Raw genomic sequence first — 19,848 nt, forward strand, 5'->3', positions numbered from 1 at the left:
CAGAGAGACAGATAGACAGAGAGAGAGAGACAGAGACAGAGACAGAGACAGAGAGAGAGAGAGAGAGAGAGAGAGAGAGAGAGAGAGAGAGAGAGAGAGAGAGAAAGAGAGAGAGACAGACAGAGAGAGACAGAGAGAGAGAGAATATCCAGAGACCTCCAGTGGTAGAATGAATTTCCTCAGCTGGGAGTTCTCTATCTTCTTACCTATGTATTTGCCTACCTATCTCTCTCTCTCTTTCTCTTTACCTACCAATCTATCTCTATTTCTCTACCTCTCTACCCCCCTCTCTTTCTTTCCATATATGTGTGTGTGTATGTATACATATATGTATATAATATATACACACATATATACACACACACATATATATAGTGTTAAGACAATATGAATTGGTTTTCATATCAATGCAAAATTTTTATGCCCAAACTTAGTTTTTCACAGCAGATATATATGTAAGTGACATAAAATGACATATAAATAATAGAAATAGATATGGATATGGATATAGAAATATCTGATAAATATGTCTACATATAGATGGCAGATGATATTGATATAAACAACATAAATATCCATGTAGCTTATGTAAATGAAGATATAGATATTGATGACATGTCAATACAGAGATATCTATAGATGATAGTCTACACAGATGTAGATTAGATAAAGATTTAGAAATTAATGGTATAGATATATAGCTATAGATGACAAATTTTCTATGTAGATATGGCAGATATATAGATAATATTTGGCTGTAATTTTAGACTATATAAACATAAATATAGATGACATATTAAGTGATATAGATAACAGATATAGATGTAGATTTGGGGATAGAAATATGGATATCACTAGACATGAGAAATGATATCTATCCAGATTTGTGACATATCTGGATATATGTGTAGATGATTTAAATAGAAATGACATAGGATATTTTTACAGAAATAGATAAATATGACCTAGACATCCATATAGAGATTGTATAGGTAGGAATTGAAATATAGGTGCTATAGATATAGAAATAAATGATATGGATACTTGGCCAAAGAAGACAAATTATTTGGATAAATTGTAGCCATAGATGAGTTGGGGCAGAGACATGGACCTGAGATTTTTGCTGGTCTACAAAATTCATAATGGATGAAGCTTGTCCTTGTAATGCAAATGAGCAAAACTGTTGTGCACTTGATGTTTAGAGAATCTCCCAGGACACTGAGAGGTTAAGTGACTTAGGCAGAGTCAAAGTCAGATTGTGACAGTGTTGGAATTTGAAGAAAAGCTTTCTTGACTCTCTGGCATCCTCTCTGGCTACACAGACCCCTCCATAAGCATAGGTTTTTCTCTAGTACTTAGAACAAGATCTGGCACATAGGAAGTACTTCATCTATGCTTGTTCACAAACAAATATATCTATATCTATACCATATATATACACACACATATATATATATACCATATATGCTGCACATACAGATATATCATATATACTATACACACATATATTCATATATCGACTAGGTGTACACACATTTTATATATTGTAGTCTCTCGGTAACTGAGGATGACGATTGACTTTGTGTGTTTTTGTGCACAAAGACATTTGTGCGTGAAGGAGATTTAAGTGGAAAAGTCGATGCACAGAGACAGTCCCACTCTCTCGGCGTTGGAAGCCTGGGTCCAGTGGCACGAAAAGTCGTTACACCTGGATACTTCCTCAGCTGCATTGGATGGCCATGTTGTCCTTTGTGCTCCAACACGCCCTGAGCACTCCACAGTGCTTTGCTGCGTCGCCCTCTGAGCCGTTGAACCTTCTTGTTGGTTTCTTCCATCTGTTCAGCCGAAGCAGTCTTCACATGCTGGGTGAGCAAAGCCCTGGTTCTCCAGGGGTCAACATTGACCCGATGGCTACCCTCACAAGGTTTAGCTGGCCTGTCGAAGCCATTGCCCGGGGTGTGGCCGCTGCCACATGCTAGCAGCTACTGGGAGGCACAAGTGAGAGCTGGGTGTCAGGTGGGGGTCAGAGGTTGGAGAGCTGCCCTAGGAGGGCACGACAAGCCCTCCACACCAGAGATACTACTCCTCCCTGAGCACCCCATACACCCATATACACACAATATATGCACATATAAACACCTATCTGTGCACACAAATGCATACATGTATAGTATTCAACTATAACATGAACTATTCACACATAAAGCATACATAGGTGAATAGTGCATGTAGGTATAGTGTAGAGACATAATGTGAATTATAAAAACATGTGCTCACAACACATGCACATAAAATATATGTGACATGAACCATACACACATGTACATTGGTACATATATGGTTATTTTGACATGTCATACCAACTGGATAAATGCACACATGTGCATATATGTGTATATGTGTGTATGTGTGTTGTGTACAATATACAATATCAAATACAAAATATAATATCAAATAGTAATAATATCAATGTATATAATATCAACTAGGAATATATGGACATGTGTGCAAACATACATATGCATATTATAGACTGATAATAGTAACTATGCATATAGGTACAAGACACATGTATACATTGTATAAATATAATGAGTTATCCAATATACATATATGTGTTGTGCATATATACACAATGAATGCTCACACATTCATATAATATTCATATAATATAAGCTATTCAATGATTTAGACATATACACAGAAATGCACATATGCATATATGGATATTGTATACATATGATATGAACTATATGTATAACACTACACATGCATGCCTATGCACACATGTATACTATATTTACATACCTATTATAATATTTACTATATACATATATGTGTACGCACACATGTAAGTTAAACTAGTCTCATCATTCAGAGTAAAAATTAATCTACCTAAGCATGCTTAGCAATTCCTGTTGGCATGACGGAAGAGGTCTGGATTTGGGTTCAGAATTCCTCATGAAATCTACTTGCCCCTTTCTTAGTTTTGTAACTTTTTCCAGCTTTCTGATTTAGCTTCTGAACATCACTTTGTCTCTCTAGGTGGGACTAGATGATGCTTCTGTTTCCTTCTCACTCCACATGTATGATCCAGGGCTTCTTCTTGTTGTCATCGTCGTCGTCGTTGTTGAGTTGACCTGTGGTGGGGTTTTCCTGGCAGCGACACTAGAGTGGTTTACCATTTCTAAGATTCCTAGGATATATGAGAAATCATTATGCGTTCTCATGGTCTGTCAGTGGCAAGACATGACTAAAATATGGCAGTTGGCTTTATTAGTCAAACAACTGTTAGAACAGCTAGGGAAATTTGCTCTGAAGGATGACATTGTCATCAAGGTAAACGCTCCTTCACATTTGAGGCATTAGATCTGCTGGTGAGGCTGCTCTCAGCGTTGTGTAGGATGAGTTTATTGTTAGAGAGAAGAGAGTCAGGGAAAAGCCAATGAGGGAGAAATGAGACTTTCCACAGCTGTAGAAAAAACTGGAATGTAATTTTTTTAGGAAACTCCTAGCGTAGTTGAGATTGAGACCCTGGTAATGTACAGTAGGGTAATGTCTTTGTTTCATGTGATTTGTAATCAGCTCTTCTGTTTCCTAAATGGAGTTTTACTTTCATAAATGCCAATAAGTAAAACCACATTATAAGAAGAAAAGAATTCATTACCATCATATAATACTTGCAAAGGGGCTTCTATGAAACAAAATTTCACTGATTGAAATTCTCTTGGGATTATGGTAAATACTGTCATTTTGCTCTCTTTATCTTTTACATGCCTTTGAGTATTTGAAATGTGGTTGTTATTTCCTAAAATGTATAATTCTAACAACAATGAAAATCTATAAAGTCTTTCTCCCCCGACCCCAACTGATTTCCCTTTAGCTGGGTTAAGGACTGTGCTTGAGATGATAAAACTTTTATTAAAATCTGAATTTTTATATTACCAATTATATCTTCTAAACAAGGGCATTTAAGAAGTCTCTGTAAGTTAGTAATTGCATCAGACATATAACAATAAATCTCAGAAGGTGAATAGCAAATCATGCTATCTTTTGTCTCTATCTAATGTTACATTCATACTCTTTTTTTTTTCCCTTCGTGGGGCATCTACTCCCCTTCAGACCCTCCTCAGGACCCTCTTCTCCATGACTAGAATACTTCTCTTCCTCGTTTGTATCTCTTGGGATCTCTAGATGTTTTCAAGGTTTAACTAACAACACAATCTCCTATTCAAGGAGATTCCTCATCCCCTCAACCATTCAAATTTCTTAATTCCCAGGATTTACTTTGTATTTTTTTAATCTATTTTTATTATCTATTTTTCATTGTATACCATCCCTGGAACATAGAAGACTCTTAAAAAACCCCTCTAGCTTGGAATCAGTATTAACTATTGGTTCCAAGGCAGAAACGTGAAAATGACGAGGCAATTGGGGCTAAATGATTGGCCTAGAATCACACAACTAGACAGTGTCCAAGGCCAGATTTGATCCCCATAAGGCAGGCTTTTAGGAGATTTGTTGATGTATTCAATGGATGAAAATTTTTTCCTACTAAGTAGAATATAAATTTGAAGTAAAGGACAGTTACATCTATTGTCTTTTTCCACTGCCTAGCAAATTGTTTGTCATGTAGTATCTATCAATAAATGCGTAATGAATTGAATATCCTGGCATGTATCCCTAAACTACAAATTTATATGTTGAAAGGATTGCAAAAGTTCAGGCATGTGAGTGTAGCATGTACTACTTCAAGACTTCAACATTTGAAGTTACATTTGAAAGTAATTTTTATGTAGACTAAATTTTTCACATAACCACAAACCCATATTTATAAGAGGAATTAATTAGGTTTTCAGTTTCTCAGAGGAGAGAAGAGAGTCAACTATACTTAGAATCAGAAAGTATACATTCCAGGTGAGATATGACCATTTTTTTTTCTTTTTTGGTTAAAGATATAACCTTTCTTAGCCTCAGTTTCCTCATCTTTAAAATGGGAGTTAAAATACTATCACTGAATATTATAGTTTACTAGGAGGAAAATGTTATGTAAACAGTAATTTTATTGTTGCTGAGTCTTTTTAGTCCTGTCTGACTTTTTGTGAGCCCATCTGGGATTTTCTTGGCAAAGTTACTGAATGGTTTGCCATTCCTTTTCAAGTTCATTTTTCATATGAAGAAACTAAGACAAACAGTGTTGAGTGACTTGCCAAGGTCACACAGACCTAGTAAGTATCTGAGGTAAGATCTGAACTCAGTTTTCCTGACTAGGCTTGGCTCTCTTTCTACTGTACCACTTACCTGCCCTAGTAAGGTATGCTATAAATGTAACTGCTATTTACTTGAGAACAGATTTTTACCCTGATTTGTCCATCGACTTTTTACTTTTATTTTACTTTTATTAAACCCTTATTTTCTGTCTCATTGGCAACTCTAAGACAGAAGGACAAGGGCTAGGCAAAAGGGAGTACGCGACATGCCCAGAGATTCATAATGTTAGGAAGTGTCTGAGATCAATTTGAACCCAATTCCTCCTGACTCCAGACATGGCTCTCCATACACTGTGCCATCTAGCTGCTTCTAACTTATTACTTTTAAACATGTGCTCTCTCTGTCTCTGTCTCTCTGTCTCTCTGTCTCTGTCTCTCTCTCTCTCTCCCCCTCTCTCTCCCTCTCCCTCTCCCTCTCCCTCTCCCTCTCCCTCTCCCTCTCCCTCTCCCTCTCCCTCTCTCTCTCCCTCTCTCTCTCCCTCTCTCTCTCTCTCTCTCTCTCTCCCTCTCCCTCTCCCTCTCCCTCTCTCTCTCTCTCTCTCTCTCTCTCTCTCTCTCTCTCTCTCTCTCTCTCTCTCTCTCTCTCTCTCTCTCTCTCTCTCTCTCTCTCTCTCTCTCTCTCTCTCTCTCTCTCTCTTCCCCAGATAAATGCCTCTTAGAATCATAGAATATTAGCAGTAGAAGGGAGCATTGAAATCATAGATTTAGACTTGGAATAGAATTTAGAGATCATAGATTATAAAATCATGAATTTAGAATTGGAAGGAGCCTAACAGATAATTGAGTCCAGCTCCATCTTTTCCCTAATCAGGATCCTGAGGCATAGAATATCAGAGTGAATTGATAATTGTTCACACAACTAATCTGATGGAGTAGTACTTTAAACCCAGGTCTTTTGGTGCTGACCCATCAGTTCTAAACCTGTGGTTCTGTGATTCCTGACCACAAAAAAGATTATCAGAAGAATATTAGCTTCAGGATGAAGAATTTTTATAGTTATGCATGAAACAGCTTTAGATGTGAAAATCCAAATTCAAAAGTTTTTCCTCTTTAGTTGATTTTAATGTATAATTCCAATAATAGAAGAAAAAATCAATGGAACTCTCCCCCCAAGTGATTAATGATTAGATGATAAGCTGTAGTCATTATAGAATAATAGATGACTCAACACTTAGGTCAGATACTATAAAAGGTTTTTATTATCAGTCTTGTCAATATTTAGCATATATGAATAACTGGCATGAAATAATATTTATATCATCTTGTTGAAAATGCTGACACTGGCATTAAATTCAATGGACACTTATTAAGTACCACTAGACATAAATCTTTAATGTGAAAAATGCCTTCTTAATATTATTTAAATCATCTCTATTTCAGATCAAAGCTAGGTAAAAAAAAAGGCATCATGGTTTATTAAAAAGTTCCCCAGAGTTGGAATCAAAGAACCTCAATTGGAATCTCTGTAATGCTAGGTGATACACTTGGGAGAATATGGGTTCTGGAGCCAGGACGACTCCTCTTCCTGAATTAAAATGTGGCCTCAGACACTTAACTAGCTGTGGAACCCTGGGCAAGTAACTTAACCCTCTTTGCCCCAGATTTTTTCATCTACAAAATAAACTGTAAAAGGAAGTGGCAAACCTCTCCAGTGTCTTTGCCAAGAAAATCCCAAATGGGGCCATGAAGAGTTAGACACAAATTAAAAACAAATGAACAACTGTCCTTTATGATTTTCCCATTTTATCTTGAATTTTATTTTATGTGAGAAGGGTAATTTTTAATTTTAATCATATTTTCCAAGATTACATGTTGATATCATTTTTAATAATTGTTTTCTGATATTTCATGATCTGTGTTCTCTCTCTGTCTCCATTCTTCTCCCCAAGATGGCAGATAATATGATGTAGGATATTACTCTTTATTATTAGTATGACAGTGTGGCCCTAATTCTGAGCTGCTCCCTGTATGACCCTTAATTCTACTGAATCTTCCTTCATTATGATATAGTAGGAAGAAGACTAAATTTAGAATCAGACTTACTTAGATTAGAATAATGTCTCAACCCTTAGACAAGACCTTTGACAAGTTACTTAATTTCTCTGTGTCTTTGTGTGCTCATCTGTAAAATGAGTATATTGGACTGGATGAGCTCTAAAATTCCTTCCAACTCCTATATCCACTAACCTGTCACCTCTATGTAAAACCTTGGGCAATTCATATTACTGTTCTGGCATTCATTTTCCTCATATTGAGACAGAGGGCTTGAAATAAATTACTTCTGATGTTCCTTTGAGCCCTACAGTCATTATAATTTTATATAAGCACAGGATTAAAAGACCCCAGGTTTCCCAGTCTGTAAAATGGGGGGATAATAATCCATATATTAACTACCTCACAGAGTTGTGAGGGAAGTACATTGTATGCTTTAAAGTGTTATAAAATATCTTATTTTAAAGTGTCACATCAAGTTTTAGTAGATTCAGGTATTTATGAGCAGAGCAGCCATGCTACCCAATCTGTTTGCATAGAGTCCTGCTCCCAATTTAGGAGAGACATCAGTGTGATGCATAAGTAATCATGAACAAATCATCACCCCTCTGAGCCTCAGTTTTCTGATGCATGTGATTGGGTTAACAGTAAGTGTAATACTCACCTCACAAGGTTATTGTGAGTATCAAATGGATACATGCTTTTAAGTACTTTATAAACTTTAGGATGCTCTATACATGACAAAGATGGTGGTCAGTAATGAGTACAAAGTTGTCTCTCCCTGCCCTAACTCACTCAGCTTCCAAATCTGAAGTTACTCTATAGGTTTGGGACACTTCTGACCCTGGAAAAGATAGGGGAAAACTGTGCCCTATGTAGAATATCTTCGCTTACAATGTGGTTGCATTTCAAAGATGTGATATATAGAAAAGTTCATATAGAAGAGTTCAATGATCAGCCTTTCTTCTGTTTCTTCTCCTAAAGATCCTATCATCTTTGAAACCTAGAACTGTTTTTGAGGAGTGCCTTTTGACTCTTCTCTTACTGTTCTTCATCCTAACTTTAGTCTCATTGGTTTGCCCAATCAAAGATGCTAGTTGGAGAAGGATTCAGGAGCCTCTGAAGTCTGCAAGATTATTTCTACATTACATCTTTTCTTGGACTTTGCTCTCAAAATAAAGGTAGAGAAAGGTGTATTGTAGAGAGCAACCTTGTATCAGCAAGAGGCAGGCCTCTTGGATGACTCCAAAGTCTTTTTCTACCTATGATATCATTGCAGCAATCCATTTTTCCCTTTTGGAGTAATTTCCCTGAAAGAAGCAGACTGTGTGCTGTTTAGTATTTTTTTAAGAATGAATACTTAATAAGGTTTAAGAATGAGCTTCAAGAATCAAGAAAAAGTATCTTCCTCCCCTCTTCACAGAAGTGGAGAATTATGGGAATGGAATATTGCATGTTCTTCAGACACAATTGCTATGTTGATTGGTTTTGTTAAACTGCTTTCTCTTCTCTTTTTCATCTGTTACAAAGAATGGTTAACTGGGCTGAGGATGGAGTATTATATGTGGAAAGACTATGTTGTAAAACTATTGGTAATAATAAGAAGGGGACACTTATCAAACAGTGCTCTCGATTCTATCCCCTGCCTATTCAAGAGTAGTGAAGAAGCATGATCACTTCTTACAGAATTATCTAAGGGCATTTCATCCAATGAAATGTTTTAATTTTGATGAGCATTAGAACATCAATGCAGGTCAACTGAGATGTGGAACAATCCAGTTGAACTAATGCAAGGTAAGTTTGGATGAGGATTAAATGGTCTCTTTGAGCCAAAACAAAAGCAAAGACAGAATTAAAGAGAAGTTCATTAGGTTCACATATTATTTATCACTTATGGTCAGAACTGTTTGGGACTGCTAGGAGAGCTTTTCATTTATCATGCAAATTAACTCTGACCTACAAAAAGTAGCATAGAATATATTGGGAATTACATTTCAAATGACCTTGATTCTCAACTATTATTTTTTAAAGCAAATTGTTAAAGTGCTCTAATTTTTAAATTGGATAATTGTCTGTGATTCCTTCCTATGTTTGTATGTAAAGTACTTGTATGATGTACCAAGTCATTTTTTTTTTGCTCTTGTATCTGAATTTTAAATATCTCTCTCCCTGCCTCTTGCCTTCTCCCTCTTCTTTTTCCCCTCCCATGCTTTCTTTCCTCCTCACTTATCATTCATGACTATATGCCTTTATCTCTTCTTTACTCCCTCCTTCTCCATTCTTCTTTCTTTTTTACTTCCTACCATTCCCTTTCTAACATTCTATTTTATTGTGTTATTTTGTTAGATAAATTGAGAATAAAAATAGCAGTATGACATAATAAGAAAAATATTGGACTTGGACTCAGGTAAATTTGGGTTCAGATCTTACCTCTGACATCAACAGTTATATGTACCATAGACAATACACAATACACAATAAAAGACCTGAGTTTAAATTCTGGCCTTTTTTCTTTTTAATTGAATGACCTTGTTCAAGTCACTTAATCCCATTTCCTCATCAATAAATTGTGGATAATAATACTTGCATTAGTCAAACAACCATGAATTGATTGAATTCCTTCTTTATTTATGCACTTTCTCAGTAGTGGGTTTACAAGGGCAAAAACAGTCACTTCATTTAAAGAGTTCATAATAGAAAATGGGATGACATGCAAACAACAATATATAAATGAGTTATTTTCAGGATAAAATGGAAATAATATCAGAGAGAAAGCACTAATATTAAGGCCAGAATAGAGGGAGGAACCAGAAACGGCTTCTTACTAAAGGTAGAAATTTCATTGAAATGGAAGAAGCTACAAGGTGGAAACAAGGGAAAAGAACATTACATACATGGCTACAGCTGTCAAAAATATCTGCAGGTGGGATATGGAACATGAGAGGATCAGCAAGGAGGCCAGAGTCACTCTGTGTAAAGTTTAAAATTAATAGTTGGATGTTGATTACATGAAATTATATGATCACCAATATTTATATTTTGAGTCAGAAATTTATTTACAAATATTTATAAATAGATAGGAAACAATAAAGAAGAGAAATATGAGGGGGGTAGAGAAGTTATCTGTCCTAACAACCTAAATGTTTTGCTCCAGGTCTTCTTAATCCAGGCAGAGATTAATTAGCTCTCAACAAGGAAGGTTGGTAGTGAGTAACCACCTGCCTCCTCCAAGATGGAAGCTACTCTCTCCAGAAGCTAGGAAAGAGGGCAGCCTTTTACTCACCTAACAAAGTAATCCAAGAGTCAGAGTCCAAGTAGTAGCTGAGTTAAGAGACCATAATCCAAGCTGTAGTCTCCAGCAAAGCTCCCTGGAAGACTATCTAAGACAGTGATGGGCAACCTTTTGAGCTTGGTGTGTCTAAATTCAGCAAAAAACTGAGCATAACGGGTGGTATGTCACTGTGAGAAAAAACAACAACAACAATATAATTTCAAAATATTTATAGTTTAAATAACAAAAATGTATAATTGTAATATATGTGTATTTAATAAATCAAAAACTGATTATTTAACTTACCTGCTTAGTGACGTCTTTATTTATCTGTCATTCTGTTTCTTTGTTGGTCTTGATATCATTTAACTTGTGTGGGGTGCTATGAACTAAGATAAGTGAGGGGAAGAGGAAATTCTTTAACTAACCTGCCTATGAGTGACTTTTTTGTTGCTGAATTTCATTGGCTAAATCTTCAATTGAAGGTTGGTTTTGTACACTTCAAGTCCAAGCAAGTACTACTAACTTCATCTATCAATCTGTTTCTTTTGTTGGTTTTGATATTATTTAATGCTGAGAATAAAGTCTTACAGAAGTATGTAGAAGGTGCTGCCCAACAGGCTGCCTGCCAGCTTCCTCCTCCCCACCCCTGCAGGAGCTCTAAGCACCCTAGTCACCTGTCCTGCACCACTTATGGAGCAGCCCTTCCCCTCCCCTAGAGCCAGGTCAAGGCATGGCCATGGCCACAGCTAAGGGCATGTGGCTCCCCAGGAGGCTCCCTGTTCACAAGGTGAGCTGAGCCCTCATGCAGCCATGTGTCATTGAAAATGGCTATGTGAGTCAGTGACACACATATGTCAGCTGACCCCCCATCATAGGTTTTCCATCAGAGATCTAAGACTATCTCCAGAAGGCAATCTCTTCAGACTGTCTTCTCAAAAATAATCTGCCCTGAAGGAGTTTGGGGATTTCTTTTTATGGTGATTTCTTGCCCCTTCTCCTCTTCACAGGGATCAATCACAGTTCCCAAATTGCCTAGCACTGCCCATGGGGAAGTGTCTGTGGGATTGACTTTTTACCTTCTGAAGGTTAAGTTCTTGTAAAAAAGATTCACAGATTCCAGGCTGATTGAATTTCCAAGGGTATGAATTGTCTAAGTACCTTGCTAGCTTCTTATCTAGTACTAAGTAGGTTGTTTAATCTTTTGTTGATTCAATTCAAAAGTAGACAAGGGGGAGTTAAAGCTGTCTTCACTCTAGTGAGGTACTAAGTAGGGGTATTTAAGTTAGTGTTAACTCAGGATAGACAATAAAGAGTTCTCTTTCACATGTATTAGAGAGTAGGTGAGAGTTATAAGTGCAATGCAACTGGAAAGGTAGGATTCCCTTCTGACAAGGATCGAACTGTGAGAAAAAGTGCTCTATAAACCTTAAAATGCGATGGAGATGGGAGTTGTTCAGGATAACAGGTCCCAGGAGGTTATATGTGAGCAAGCAGGAGACTCAGCCAGGTTTCATTAAGAAAGTGTGTCATTATATGCATTTGAATGACTTTTTAATATTAAATGTGATGCAGTTTTTGAAGGTTTATGATAGAAGTAGCCCGATACCCCCAGTACGAATGGGAGTCAATTTGCAGATATATTTTGCCCATTAAGCCAGCATAGTGGTGTTTAATAATTAAAGATGCCTGTCAAAGCAGTAAAGAACATCAGAGATCTCCCTCCCTCCAATCCCCCAGTTCTTTGGAGCAGCGCCTGCTATCAGGATACATTTAGAAACACTGATGTTTAAGCAGATGTGTGATACATGTGGTCTCAGTAATGCAGCACTAATGTAAGCTTACCCATGGGGATGCCCAACTTCAGGTTAGATGTTTGAAGTTAAATATTTCATATTCTGGGACAGCACTAGGCAAAATTGAGAAGTATATATGAACTGGTTCCTTGAAAACCCAATGTTTGATGAAATGAGATTTCAGGGGGTCACTGAGTTGCAAAGAAACAGATCTCTAGGGAGTGAAGGTAGACAGGATTAACTTGACCTTTCTGGGCTTGGTGGAGGCATTCAAAGGAGAGATTACCAGAAGTCAACAGTTGGAAGGTAAGAACTGGATTCTGGGCTGATTTGTGGTGGGCTGCCTCAGGTAATTTTCCTAAAATGTTATACTGGGGTTGGGTAGATTATAATGAAGGTGGCTTCTTTTAATAAAGAAAATCAATTAGGACAAAGCTATAACTAGGACAAGACAAGAAGGATGCGGTTGGAAATTTAGAGGGTGGTAACTAAATTTGAAATTCTCCATCAGAAGAGAAAGAACTGACTTAAGAACCTAATTATCAAGAGTTAAATAACATTTATTAAATGTTACCCCACCCACTGTGGCTGAATTTCTTTTGAGATCAGTCTTGCTTGGTTCCCCTGGGACAATAGCTTCCTTAGTAGAGGTATCTCAAAGACTCTGGGACCACACAACATGTGAAAACATGCTTTCTGCCACCTGATCTGGCCACAAAAATTGCTAGTTGAATATTATGCTTCTTTTCTTTGCAATTTTGTCCTTGTTATCCCTCATTTTACAACACTACCCTTATTCCTGCTTTGGAAACCAGTTCTCCCAAACCTATAGTGTATTGAATTTGTTTGTCTTCAGATATTCTGTTCTGAAAACTGGTTAACCTTCTAAATCAACCCTTCTAATGACCTGAGAGGCAGCATGATATTGTGACTGGTCTTGAAGTCAGGAACATTTGGGTTCAAGACCTATTTCCAGACTCATGTTGACCATATGACATTGACCAACTAAATCAATATGCAGCCAGGAGGGATCTCTCTTGTGAGATTTAAAATGGTTGAGGTCTTAAACTGTAGGGATTAAAATAGTGGTAGATATAAATTGTGATAGATATAAGAGAGGGTGAGTAAATTTGACCGCAGAAATATGTTTCACTACAGTGTCTTGGGTTTTAAAATCAAATTTAAGGTGGTCGCCAGGGAAATATTCCCAATTATTCAAATACCCAAGTCAATTGGGTTTTATAGAGATTTTAATTAACAATACAATGAGTAATCAAAGAAAGAGAGAGAGAGTAAGAAAGGAATAAGTATGAAGGGCCTCAAGCCAATATGGCCTAGACCTGAGTCTTAAAAGAGAAATCAGTCAGTTTTTTTACACTCACCATAAGGTCTGACTAAACAAGGATTCTAGTAACACCAGGCCAGCGTCCTTCCTCAAAGAGTCTTCTAGCCAGAGATTGTTTCAAAGGGCTTCTCTCAAGAGCCTCCAGAGCTCCTACCCCAGAGGGACAGAGCCCCTCAGAGGAGTTCCTCAAGGAGCTCTCCTTCAGAATGAGAGTCAGAAATCAAGAACCTATCTTGCTCTTCTCTGAGCTCTTATTTTTAAGGGCAAAATCTCCTCTGTCACCTCCCCTAAGTCCCTACATCTACCAATCACTGTAGATGTTTCTAAAGGACTGCCCATGCCCATTTTGAATTCACAGCTGAGTAGTTTTAATCTCTTTAGTAAGTCAGAAAAAATGCTGCTGTGTCGACAAATTTCATTAAGAAAAAACCTCTGAATAAGTTATCACCCTTTTAGGTTTAAGTAGTTTACAAGTTGCTCCACCTTTATAGCTACTTAGTATCCCATTGTATCAATGCTAAAACAGTCATGACTCAAAGAACTTCCTGTCTCTTCCATAAGCATGGATCAAAGTACTTTCATTGTTTAGCAAACAGTTTTTTGTCCTAAAGCAATCTTAAATAGGGTGGAGCAGGGACACTCCCATAGCTAGGAGCCCCCACACTCAAGTAGAGTTCTCACCATCTGCTAGGGAATTTTTTAAGTAGAAGATTTCCCAATGGGAGAAACCCCTAACATTCATAAGTCTGAGAAATTTTGAGGTTTATACTCTCTCTATTTGATTTCGATGACAATGATGTAATCCAGCCTCCTCATTTTACACACAAGAAATCAGATTCAGAGATATAAGAAATTTGTCCAAAGTAACATGGCTCCTTACTAGGTCAACCATGTTCAGATTCAGGATCTGAATCTATTTTTCTTCCCAGTATGCCTTATTCCTTCTGATGAAATTTTGGATGGAAGTTTCAGATATGTCTGAGGGAAGGCTAGTGGTATTTTGGACTGGCAAGAAGAGAACTTTGAGTATCCTTCAGATCAAACTCATTCTGTGGTGATTGATTCATCTTCCTGGGAGAAGTATTTCTACCCTGTTTATTCAGAAAGCACTACCTCTTAGGTTTTTTGTGAAGGGAAAATATTTGTAAAGTGCTTTTCAAAGCTTAAAGTATAATATAAATACCAACAATTCTTATTATCTTTTTATTTTCCTTTTCCACTAGGAACCACAAGATAGATGCTTAAATATTTAAAAAATAATTAAAAATAACTCTCCAGTAATTAAGCAAGGATCACAGAAATTTATATTTCATTAGCCTTAGCATCTTCTTTTATAAGGAATTTCAGCAAGTCTCTTAACTACTCTACATCTATTTCCTCATCTATAAAATCAGTGTGTTAGACTAGATCATCTCTGAAGTTCCTTCTACTCTCCCTCTATCCCCTACTTGCTATAATGTTATAGTAGTTTAGATAATACTTTTCAATTCACTTCTGTTTCTTCTCCCTTTATTTGGATAGGCAAAGCCAAGCAGTGGGCACATAATCACTGATCCGTGGTGAAATTCCAAGTAGTTTGAACTTAAGGATATTTATATTTTTAACTAAGACAATGAATTCCATGATCTGTCCCAGAATTAGACTCCTGCAAAACATTTCATAATGATACTAACTGCTCTCTTTTCCCATTTAAGCCCTTAATTTAACTAAAAAATAGTTACTTAATTAAGGAAAGAAATAATATAAATTTTCTTTATCCTGGAATGGAGAAAGCATTATTAACTCATTTGCTATTGTTGGAAAGTGATAGGAATGCTAGGTTTTAGAAGGAACATTAGAGCTCGTGTAATCCAACCTCTCTCATTTTTCAGTCTATGAACTTAAGATTCACAGATGTTAAGGGAGTTGGCCAAGGTTACCCAGGAAAGTAGTGGTAGAGTCATGAAATGAACCTAGGTCATCTGTTTCCAAATTCAACATTTCTTCTGATATTACCACCCTGTTATATAGTAAGACATTAAAGAGTATTGATTTCTCAATCATTATTTTATGATTCATTTAAACTTTGTCCTCAGTAATGATTAAAGAATCTAAGTCTTACTTTTCTTCTCATAATTCTGTTTTGCTCATGCCTCTGAGTACAAATGCAGTATACTTTCCTCCATATTATAATCTAACTTTACCATCTCTTACAAAAAAATAGAAACATAAATTGAGGTTTCAAAAAGGAAAATGGAATAGCCAAGATCATGTATTAGGCAAAGTCCAATGGTTGGAACATGTGTCTTTTCACTGTACCACATTTCCAATGTTCAGAAAATAGAAATATTATATAAATTAGTATGTTTTCTTATATATGCATATGTGTATATATGTGTACATATTTATTTATCAAAAGAATGTCTTGGTCTTCTAAGATTCATTGACAGAAACAACTAGCTGGTTCTCTCTTTTCATAGGAAAGATACAATGATCAGATTCTATATATTTTCCCTTGACCAACTATCAAGTTACAGCAAATGCATTCATTTATTCAATAAATTAATAGTTTATTACTGTTTATTGTATGCTTCTACCAACTGGCCACATCATTCACATAGTTCTGGGAAGCATCCTATATAGAAAGTAAATTCAGTTAAGTACAACCAAAAGGGGACTGCTTGTTTGACAGCCCTCAGTACTTCTTTTATACCATGAATGTACATGAGTTATGAATACCCTTTGCTCACTTATGAAGGCATCTAGATTTAAGCTATACCATGATTATATTAGGAGAATTTCCTGGATCAACTTCCAACACAGGAAGTCTAGAATGGACAGTACATTACCCTATGAAAAAGAGAAGTTTTCCCTGTAATATCAGGATTTCACCCTAATGACAAACGTAATTCAGTTCTTTTTTTTCCCTTCTCTTCTCTTCTCTTCTCTTCTCTTCTCTTCTCTTCTCTTCTCTTCTCTTCTCTTCTCTTCTCTTCTCTTCTCTTCTCTTCTCTTCTCTTCTCTTCTCTTCTCTTCTCTTCTCTTCTCTTCTCTTCTCTTCTCTTCTCTTCTCTTCTCTTCTCTTCTCTTCTCTTCTTCTCTTCTCTTCTCTTCCTTTCTTTTCTTAAAAATAAAAACCCTTACCTTCTGTCTTGGAACCAATGCAAAGCCCAAGGCAGAAGAGTGGTAAGGGCTAGGCAATGGGGGTCAAGTGACAAGTCCAAGGTCACACAGCTAGGAAGTATGTGAGGTCAGATTTGAACCTAGGACCTCCCATCTCTAGGCCTGACTCTCAATTCACTGAGCCACCCAGCTGTCCCCTCAGTTCTTTTCTGCATGTGGGATCCAGTGGGCTATTTGTGTCTTCTGTTTGTTTCTGTATCTGCTCATGGACTCTCAAGTGTTCTTTGTATCACTTGAATCATCTATGGGGTGAAATAAAGGCTGGCTCATGCCTAGTACTTCTTTTATACCATGAATGTACATGAGTTATGAATACCCTTTGCTCACTTATGAAGGCATCTGGATTTAAGCTATACCATGATTATATTAGGAGAATTTCCTGGATCAACTCCAATTGGGTGGAAGAATTCAGACAGAAAACATGCATCATTTGGGTTCAGACTTCCGATATAGGACCAAGTCTACATGAACCATGCTTTATTTATTTAAGGAGGAACCTTATACCACAGGGTAGAAGTGGAGAGACTTTTAGACCAAGTTTTCTTCTTATCCCAAGATCTGTTTTATTTAATTTAATCTCTGTTGTGATCAAGAAATGAAAAATATAGCATGGTTTTTAGAAGAATCTCTATTGGTAAGAATCCATTCTTAAATTCCAGCAACTAATTTTGTAGTCTGATATTCAATTTTGCTCTCCCATAAAAGATATTTTGCTCCCAAATACAATACTTTAACATACTGATCATGTCTTTTTTTCTTTATTTCTTTCAAAATGTTAGTTTATTTTTAGATGTCATGAATTATCTGGTCCATAGTTTTCTAGAAAGCACATTTGAAAATCATATAAGTAAATTTTTACACAGGGGAACAGTATTTCTGACTGAGCTTTCTGATCTCTTTGTTATTAATATAAGACAATTAACATTTGTTTCTAAATTGCATTGGCCTATACCAAGCAATTGCATGCCAATATTATAGGTAGAGTCCTATCTATAGTTATTACTTTCTAAGTCATATCACACTGAATTAAAGGTAGATAGATACTCCACAGAAGTGCTAACCTTTAAAGGAATCTTTTCTGAGAAAAAAACAACAACACTTAAACTGCTAAAACAATCTCACTTTAGATGATACTCTTAGGAATTTCCAGTGTTCCTAGAAGAACAAAAATCTATTTGTCTCTTCATAATATCACAATCTTCAAAGGTCAAAGGCAAAATTAAGAAAAATAAATTTAAGGTCTTGCTCTGGAAGTGTGCATGTGTGTGTATGTATGTGTGTGTGTGTTTTCAAAGGGAAAAGGAAAGAAAAAAGGACTATATGAGAGAAGGAATAAGAAGGAAATAATATACCTGTTTTTAGGACATCAAAAGAGGTGGTCATACAGGCATAGAGCTAAGGATGGGGGAAATGGAAATCTCATGAAATGCTCTCTTTTTGGAGTTGGGCCATGGAAAGTTGGGGGGGTGTTAATTTAGAAATACAATAAAGTAAACAGGGAATTAGAAGGACAGAGAAATGAAAAAGATGATATTGATAGAGATGGAATACTTCAGTAAAGAATAGTCACAAGTCTAACAATTTTCAACTACATTTCAATTTGATTGTGAAGTGAATAATAATCTAACAAAAAAGGTAAAATCTAATTTTGTTAGAATTTTTAAATTTGTTAGATTAATTGTTTAATTTGTTAGATTTTAATTTTGTTAGGGTTTTGTGCTGATAAAATAAGTGTGTAGAGAATATTGAGATCATATTGTTGTAACTATAGATTACTGATTCACTGTATTCTTCTTTTCTCCCATTTTCATTTCCTCCCAATTTAAGACATGTGGCAGAAAGAAAACAATGTCACATGATGTCAGAAAACAAATATTAATAATAATTTTGAATGTGAATGGACACCTTTGTAAATAAAAAGGTAAGGAGGCAGAATAGATCAGAAAATGAAACATATCAATATATTGTTTACAATATGGCACTTAAATATATAGAGAGTTCAGTTGAGGAGTTGAAAGAGAAATTTATTTCTCAGTGGACTAAAAAAGACAGGACAGTGATCATGATTTTAGATAAGAAAGCAGAAAATATAGTACTAAACAAGAGAATCAGGAAAATTATACTATGCCGAGGCCTCATAGATGCTGAAATATATCTATATATATCTACATATATCTACATATATATATGTATATATATATATATATGTATATATATATATTAGTAGTCTCTCGGTACCCGAGAATGACGATTGTCTTTGTGCAGTTTCACCTACGGTGTACCCTCATGTGGCTTTGAAGTCCAAAGACTGAGGCGCAGAGTCTGTGGCACATGGGGCCTGGGACGCCAGTTGTTACGGGAGGTGCGGCTGTGGCCTGGTGTCGGCGTTCACGCGCAGCGGCAAGACGTCGACGTCGCTCATCTTCAAAGGTGGCGGCGGCATGGTTAATGTGGGTTCACCAGCTGCTTCTGACAGAGGCAGCGTGTTCTAGTTGCTTTGGTGTCATGCCAGCCCACTTCAAGTTGGACTTTAGCTGATCCTTGAATCTTTTCTTTGGTCGGCCTTGTTTCCTGAGTCCAGCTGACAGTTCACCATAGAATACCTGTCTTGGTATTCGCTGTGGGTCCATGTGGATGACATGTCCAGACCATCGTAGCTGGGTTCTGAGGACCAGGACTTCGATGCTGGTGGAGTTGGCTCTGTCGAGGACTTCCTGGTGGGTGATTCGGTCCTGCCATCGGATCCTCATGATTGACCGGAGGGAGCATTGGTGGAATTGCTCCAGCTGTTTCATGTGCTTCTGTACAGTGTCCATGTCTCACAACCGTACAGGAGCGAGCTGAGGACCTGCGTTGTACACTTTGAGCTTCGTCGCAGTGCTTACACCGCTGTGTTGGAGGACTTTGGAGCACAGCCGCCCAAGTGCCTGGCTGGCCTTTTGGATCCTGGCATTGATCTCGTGGTCTAGGGACCCGTCGTTGGCGATGGTGCTGCCCAGGTACTTGAAAGTG

The 19,848-nt window shown here is 36.9% G+C and overlaps 1 protein-coding gene and 1 non-coding gene across 25 annotated transcripts in view; both read left to right on the forward strand.

The window, feature by feature from the left end:
- Positions 1–19,848, forward strand: part of NAV3 (neuron navigator 3) — a 1,103,979-nt gene that overhangs the window by 367,942 nt on the left and 716,189 nt on the right. The gene's annotated exons all lie outside the window — the stretch shown is intronic.
- On the forward strand, positions 8,404–8,465 carry MIR12390 (microRNA mir-12390). Its single transcript, NR_162962.1, is given in 1 exon segment — positions 8,404–8,465. It is a non-coding gene; the product is annotated as a microRNA mir-12390 (primary transcript).

Source organism: Monodelphis domestica, chromosome 5 (assembly GCF_027887165.1).
Source record: "Monodelphis domestica isolate mMonDom1 chromosome 5, mMonDom1.pri, whole genome shotgun sequence".
Classification (NCBI taxonomy): Eukaryota; Metazoa; Chordata; class Mammalia; order Didelphimorphia; family Didelphidae; genus Monodelphis; species Monodelphis domestica.